The sequence below is a fragment of the Pinus tabuliformis genome, chromosome 1_2 (assembly GCF_031772625.1).
Source record: "Pinus tabuliformis cultivar Carrire ecotype Pingquan chromosome 1_2, CPIR1, whole genome shotgun sequence".
NCBI lineage: Eukaryota > Viridiplantae > Streptophyta > Pinopsida > Pinales > Pinaceae > Pinus > Pinus tabuliformis.
Window position 1 is genome coordinate 1,316,553,674 of NC_142298.1, and position 8,794 is coordinate 1,316,562,467.

The following is an 8,794-nucleotide window of genomic DNA, read 5'->3' on the forward strand; positions in this document are numbered from 1 at the left end:
AAAATGATGTATTATTTATCTTTTTTCCCAAATGTTGGAAGAAACATGCTCTAAGAGAGTGTCCTTAGACTCAAAATCCATAGAAATATGTGTCATATGTGCAGATAATCATGATACGAAGGAATGTCCATCCTTACCAGGTCTTAAGGTCATATTCAATGATGAGGGAATCTCAGAAGCAGTAGACCCTCTCTGCTTTATAGCCAAAATGCCATGGAAAAACCCCTAATCAAATCAATCACAGGGATTTAGACCACAACAATTTGCCCAATCTTCATAAAATAATTGGAATTCAGCCTGGCAACCTTGGGCTCTGCCACATTCACAACCTTCGAATCAAGGATGGAAATATACTTATGGAGCCTATGCTCAATATCAACAGTGCTTGCCATCTTACCTTCCACCACAATTCATACCTCTATCTAATCAAATTCCTCAAGCTAATCAATTTCCACAAGTTCCAGTTCAAAATCAAAACCCACAACTTTCCCTACCATTTCCACAAAAATCAAATCAACTACCTGCTCAACCACTTCTGAATCCTAATAATAAAATACCACAACAACCAGTGTACAACATGGAGGGTCAAAATCCTCAAACTTATGTAATAACTCCACTAGACCTAAACAATGTCCAATTAAGGTCTGGAAGAGTATTACCAGGAAAACCTCCTGTTGTCATTCAAGAAACAAGATCCGATCTTCAAAAACACAAAAATCAATCAGAAGAAGGGGAGACTTCTTTCCCTCATAAAGAAAATAAACAAACAGAAGAAATTCCAATAAATACTCCTATCATAGAACAACCCTCGATCGAAATCGAAATGAGTATCTCTCATCTAAAAAAGTATCATTTCTCTCCATGGAAAAATTCAGGAATTCCTCAATAGAAATCGTTCGAGGAAAAACCTTGAATTTCAATGAAAACCTAGAAGAAGTGCAAAAGAATCAATTGATAGAAATTTTACAAAAACATTCTTCTTCTTTTGCATGGGAATACACTGACATGAGAGGGATTGATCCAAAAACTCACATACATCATATATACATGGAACAAAATGCAAGACCAGTTAGACAGCCTCAGCGAAGAATGAACCCAAACCTAAAAGAAATTGTTAAGGAATAATTTCAAAAACTATTAAATGTAAATTTCATCTATTCAATATTTGACAGTCAGTGGGTTTCACCCCTAGTAATCGTTCCTAAAAATAATGTAAAATGGAGAGTATGCATCTATTACAGGGAATTAAACAAAGCAACGTTAAAAGACCACTTTCCGTTACCTTTCATAGACTAGGTCTTCGACACTTTAGCAGGACAAAAATATTTTTCCTTCTTGGACAAGTTTAATGTATATAACCAGATTCAGGTAGCCCCTGAAGATCAAGATAGAACCACATTCAATTTTCCATGGGGAACTTATGCTTATCGGGTAATTCCCTTTGGGTTATGTAATGCTCTGGCAACATTCCAAAGAGAAGTCCTCGACATTTTCTCTGAACTTATCCATGATTGTGTGGAAGGGTACATGGATGATTTCATAGTCTATGGGGACTCTTTCAATGAAGCACTGGAAAATTTATTAAAAGTCTTAATAAGATGTAAAGAAACAAATATCTCACTAAGCCATGAAAAATGTTTCATGATTTTTAACGAAGGAATTGTTTCAGGTCATCATATGTTAGGAGATAGAATCAAAGTAGACTCATCTAAAGTTGAAGTCATTTCTAAATTATCAGTGCCAAGTTATCAAAAGGATGTTAGAAGTTTTCTCTGTTTTATTGGATACTATATAAGATTTATAGAAAACTTCACAAAAATTGCATCCCAACTCTTTAAACTACTCACCAAAGACTGTGAATTCAGTTGGGATTCCAAATGTCAAGCTGCCTTTGAAACTTTGAAAAAAATAATTTCTAAAGCACCCATCTTAAAAGGACCGAACTGGAAATTGCCTTTCTATATCTCAATAGATGCTTCAGATTTAGCCTTAGGAACTATGTTAGGACAAAAATATCTTACTCCTTATGCAATCTATTATACCAATAAAAATTTGACTCCTGCAAAGTTAAATTATACTGTAACCAAAAAGGAGTTTTTAGTTGTAGTTCATGCCATTAAGAAATTCAAACATTATCTAACTGGATATGAAACCTTTTTTCACACAGACCATTCTGCCATTAGATACTTAATGAATAAACCAATCACTAATGGAAGAATAACTAGATGGCTCATACTTTTACAAGAATTCAACATAACCATTATAGATAGACCAGGAAAACAGAACATAATTGCCGATTTTGTATCTAGAATACAAAATGAAAACAATGATCAACCCGTAGAAGATAAATTTCCTGGTGAATATTTTTTTGCAATATCTAATAAATCACCTTGGTATGCAGATATTGCTAACTATTTAGCCACAGGAAAAATGCCATTTCATTTATCCCCTAGAGAAAAGAGAAGAATAGTCCACAATAGCACATCCTATTCATGGATAAATGAAGAATTATATAAGACAAGACCAGATCTCATCATCAGAAGATGTGTTCGGGAGGACGAAATATTGGAGATACTAAAAGCTTGTCATGATGAGCCATGTGGAGGACATTTTTTTGATAGGAGAACTACTTACAAAATCTTGCTTTTAGGATATTATTGGCCTTCCATTTTCAGGGACACCAAGGAATATGTTAAAAGATGTGACAGTTTTCAAAGAATGGGCAAACCTACTCTTTCAAATGAAATTCCACTGCAACCACAGGTACTTATCGAACCATTTGAAAAATGGGCACTGGATTTTGTTGGACCAATCAGCCCACCTTCAAAGCAAAAGAAGTATATTCTGGTATGTATTGATTATGTCACTAAATGGGTAGAAGCTAAAGCACTTCCTTTTGCTACTGAAAATATTGTAGTTTCATTTCTTTTTGAGGATATTTTTACTCATTTTTGTGTCCTAAGAGAAATTGTAACAGATCAAGGGACACAGTTAACAACCAGACTAGTGCAGAAGCTTGTGTACTAATACAAGATAAAACATCGGAAGTCAACTCCATGCCATCCACAAGCCAATGGACAAGTTGAGTCCACAAATAAGGTGATTGAGGCTATCCTTACAAAAACTATACATCTACAGAGGAAAGACTGGGTGGAAAAGCTTCTAGGAGCCTTATGGGCCTACAGAACTACATGGAGGAATACTACAGGACATACTCCCTATGAACTTGTTTATGGGAAGCAAGTCTTACTCTAATAGAGTTGCAAATCCAGACCTATAAGACAACAGCCCAGTTAGATCTTAACTTGTCAGAAGCCTAGAAGCAAAGGATGACACAATTAAATGAGCTCGATGAAATCAAACAAGAGGCCTTCCAGAGAACCAGCTTAGTGCAACCACAGAGGTCAAGATGGCATGATAAGTACATTAAAGAAAGGAAGTTTCATCGGGGAGATTGGGAATTGCTCATTGATTCAAAATTCAGAAAATTTCAAGGGAAATTCCAAACCATTGGCTTGGACCTTATGAAATTGAGAATGTATTTGACAATGGAACTGTTAGAATCAAGACTATTGACAAAGAGAAAACTCCTCTATTAGTAGATGGACATCGACTCAAGCTTTACCAAAAACCATTAACGAAAGAGGAATTTGTTAAAATGTTTCAAGATAATTCAAAACTGAAGATGGTCAATAAGAATTCTTCTTCTTTTCCACATTAGAAATTTATACTCAGTTTTCTCTTAAATTAAAAATAAAAATAAAAATAAGAAACAAAAAATAAAAAAATATATAATAAATTATAGATATATATATATATATATATATATATATATATATATATATATATATAGATATATATATATATATATATATATATATATATATATATATATATATATATATATATATATATATATATATATATATATATATATATATATATATATAATAAAAATTTGTATAAACATGAAAACCAACATGTTGTTGGCATGTTTATACAGAAAATTTAAAGTGAAAACCAATTTGTTGGTACTTCAAATTTTCTTTTCAAATAATAATAATAATAATAATAAAGTTCATCTACTAGAGCCTTCTTTCTCTTAGCTGCATAATCAGCAGCTTTCCGCAGCTTGGACAACTTTTCGTAGCTTGGACAAGTTTCCACAGCTAGAACAAGTTTCTGCAACCTAATAATTTTTTTGAACTCTACAAAGATGCTTGGTGATTTGGATTAAAGGACAGTTGACAGCAAGGTACCTGTAGGAGATCAAAGAACAAAAAAGAAGGTTAGAAAAAGAAGATCAAAGGTACGTGCTGCTTTAATTTAACAATAGGGAAGGTTATATAGTATATAAAACTAAGAAGATATAGTACTAATTTACTAAAATGAAATCATCATCACCTAAGGATAATGGCTGCCTAACAAGATATCATATGCCACCACTTAAAAATTCATGTCACGACCTTATTCCAAATCTGCCAAAGTAATTACCAAATCATAAGTTTAAATGCACCTAACGGTCGAATTCATCCCTATAATCATTATGATAATCTATCTGTTCTTCCCTATTCTTACACTCCTCTAAACTTTCATAGCCACTCCATCTTTCTGCCAGCTAGCAAACCCTACCAGCTCCATTTTCCTATCAAGGTAGCCAATCTTCGAGGCAAAGAATCCTTTGGAATGGGGATAATTGTTTGAACTGACCCAGCAGGGAAGAAATTCTTGGAGGGGTACCCACAAACTAGGGAACTGCTGCAAAGGAGACTATTGCTAGAAAATTATATATTATGGAGCAACGAAACACATAAAATATTGCAGAAATATAAACACAGAAAATGCATAAAACAAGAGAGACACAGATATACGTGGTTCACCCAGTTTGGACTACGTCCACCTCGAACAGCCAGTCCTTCTTTTCTATTATCCAGCAAAATGAAGAGACACAACTTACAACAGATCCGCTGTAATATCCTTTGTTTTCTCTCACAGTCTCACCTCTCTGTCTCTCACTCATAGAATACACATCGATTTCACAGCCTCAAATACAATGCCCTCACACAAAGAGAGGGGTTTCCTTCTAGGGAAAAAACACTAAACTAAACATAAGTTCTATCGTCAGATCATCCGCCTAATGAACGGCCCAGATTGACTAGAAATTACTATACTTTTACAAGTAAATTTTACATTTATTTTTGGCTTCGGGGGTGCTGCCCCCAAGCCCCTGCCGGGGGACCGCTAGCCCTCGGACCCCCCAGCCGGGGGAGATTGGCCCCCCCAGACCCCTGTGGGGGGGACAAGTCCCCCCGCACCCCCCCGTGTGGAGGGGTGTACAAAAATTCCTGGGGAATACATCCGGTTGAAACAAAGACCTTTGAACAATCATGCTCCACACACAACAATATCCCACTTGGAGAATGATTGTAGCAACTCCACCGCTGCTTCACTTGCTAGACAATGACTCCTCTTTGGACCTAGTTGTTTCCCATCTTCATCATCATCCTTGAAGACCAATTGAAACTGAGCATATTCTCAATTTCTCCCTGGTTACAACTTTTGTTAGCATATCTGCAGGATTCTGGCTAGTGTGTATCTTTTCCAGCTTCAACTCTCCATCTTCCAAAATTGATCATATGAAATGGTACTTGAGCTATATGTGTTTAGTCCTGGAATGAAATGTTGAGTTCTTTGCAAGATGAATGGAACTTTGGCTATCACTGTTTAACGTGCCCATATCATTCTCCTTACCCAATTCACCCATAAACCTTTGTAACCAAATCATTTCTTTACTAGCCTCTGTAGTAGCAACATACTCTGCTTCTGTTGTTGAAAGTGCAACAACACTTTGGATTTTTGAAACCCAACTGACAGCTGTTCCACCAATAGTAAATACATATCCTATAGTGCTCCTCCTGTTATCTCTGTCACCTGCCATATCTGCATCAACATATCCCTGTAGAGAAATGTTTGAACCACCAAAGCACAATGCTTGATTTGTGGTACCTTTCAAATATATGAGAATCCATTTCACTGCCATCCAATGTTCCTTTCCTGGATTGTTCATGTACCTGCTTACAACTCCCACTGCATGTGCAATATCAGACCTTGTGCAAACCATTGCATACATTAAGCTTCCAACTTCTGATGCATATGGAACTTTAGACATATAATCCATGTCTTCTTGGGTCTTTGCGCACATTTCCTTACTAAGTTTGAAATGGCTAGCAAAAGGTGTACTAACTGGTTTTGCATTATGCATATTAAATCTTTTCAACACCTTTTGTATGTACTCTGAGACAATGTTAATTTGCGATTTTTCCTATCTCTAGTGATTCTCATACCAAGGATTTGTTTTGCAGCTCCCAAATCCTTCATTGCAAATGAATTTTCCAATTTTCTTTTGAGCACATTTATTTCCTGCATGTTAGACCCTGCAACAAACATGTCATCTACATACAATAACAATATAATATAGCTGCCATCATTTTGCTTTTTTAGATAAACACAATGATTAGAGTGACATCTAGTATAACCTTGTTCAAACATAAACTTGTCAAATTTTAGATACCACTTCCTTGGATCCTGTTTTAGGCCATACAAGCTCTTCTTCAACCTGCACACTAGTTTCTCCTTCCCTTTCACCTCATATCCTTATGGTTGCTGCATATATATCTCTTCCTCCAAATCCCCATGGAGAAAGGTTGTCTTTACATCTAACTTCTCAACATGCAAATCTTCAACTGCTACTAGACTTAAAATAGTTCTGATTGAAGTCATTTTAACAACAGGAGAAAATATTTCATCAAAATCAATACCTTTCTTCTGTGCAAACCCCTTTACCACAAGTCTAGCTTTGTACCTTTGTTTTCCTCCATATTATTCCTTCAGCCTATAAACCCATTTATTTTGCAATGTTGTTTTACCTGCAGGCAACTTGACTAAATCCCAAGTCTGGTTATGTGCTAAGGAGTCCATCTCTTCTTTCATGGCTTGCTCCCACTTCTTCCTAGTTTCTACCTGCACTGCTTCTTCATAACATTCGGGTTCACCAGAATCAGTCAACAATAAATAATATAATGAAGGAGAGTATTGTTCAGGGGGTCTACTTATCCTGGTAGATCTTCTAGCACCACTTTCAGGTGTTTGGGGTGCCTGTTGCTATTGTGGTGGTTGTTGTTGTTGTGGTTGTTGATTATTATTATTTTCAGGCACCTTTACTTTTTCAGTGATTTCGTCAAGAACTGCATATTCCTTGTTTTCTTTTTCTTTCTTCTTTTCTTGCAACTGATTCTTATACAAGACCTTTTCATTGAATATTACATCTCTACTCCTAATGATTTTGTGATTTTCATAATCATATAAGCGATAACCAAAATCATTAACACCATATCCAATAAAGGTACATTTCTTTGACTTTGCCTCAAGCTTTGTTCTATTTTCTTTATCAATATGGACAAAGGCCTCACAACCAAAAGGCTTTAAAAAGGAGTATTTTACCTTTTTACCTGTCCATGCTTCCTCTGGAATACCACCATCCAAGGAACTTGAAGGCCCTCTGTTTATTAGATAAACAACAGTATCTACAGCATCTGCCCAAAACTGTAAAGGCAATCGTGCATGCAATCTCATGCACCTTACACGCTCCATGATTGTTCTGTTCATCCTTTCTAACACACCATTTTCTTGTGGTGTTCTTGGAACTTTCTTCTCTCTGTGAATTCCATGCTCTAAACAGTACCTATCAAACTCTTTGCTGCAATATTCACCTCCATTGTCTGATCTAAGACACTTCAATTTCTTTCCTATCTCAATCTCAACCAAAGATTTCCATTTCTTGAAAGTATCAAATACATCATATTTATTCTAAATACAATAAATCCAATTTTTTCTAGTTGCATCATCAATTAAAGTAACATAATAAAGAGAACCACCGAGAGATGATACCTGAGCAGTTCCCCATACATCTGTATGCACAAGCTCTAATTTTTCGCTCTTCTTTTCTTTCCCAACTCTGAGAAATATGACTCTCTTCTGTTTTCCATAAACGAAATTCTCACAAAAGTCCAAATCAACATTCTTCAAACCCGACAACAAATTCCTTGAGTGAAGAATTTTCATCCCCTTTTCACTCATGTGTCCGAGCCTATGATGCCATAATGCTGCATCTGCTCCTTTTGAAGTTAAAGCATTAACAGAGTTAGAAATACCATTGCATAAATACAATGTACCAACCTTTTCGCCTTTTGCTATTACCAGGGCTCCTTTGGTGACCTTCCAAGCTTTATCTATGAAAGTTGTCACACAACCTTCACCGCCTAACTACCCTATTGAAATCAGATTTTTCTTTAGATCTGGAACATGCCTTACCTCGTTTAGTAGCCATTGGTTTCCATTCTGTTGTTTTACAAGAACCTTACCCATTCCAACAATTTTACAGGGTTTATCATCACCCAAATGAACTTGTCCAAAATCTCCTTGAACATAGTCATGAAAGTATTTCTTATCAGGTGTGGCATGGAATGAGGCCCCTGAATCTACCACCCAGGAATCAGTAATATTTTCAAAAGAAAGAATCAAAGCATCTTGTAACACCTCACCTGTCACAATTGCTTCATGATTGTTTTCTTGTTGTGCATCTCCTTCTTTTCCCTTCTAAGATCTACAATATTTCTTTAGGTGTCCTTTCTTTTGGCATTTCCAGCACACTATCCCCGATCTGGACTTGGATCTGCCTTTCCTTGATTTACTGCGATATCCTGAGCTCTTTCCTCTTTCCATTTTTCTTCCCCTA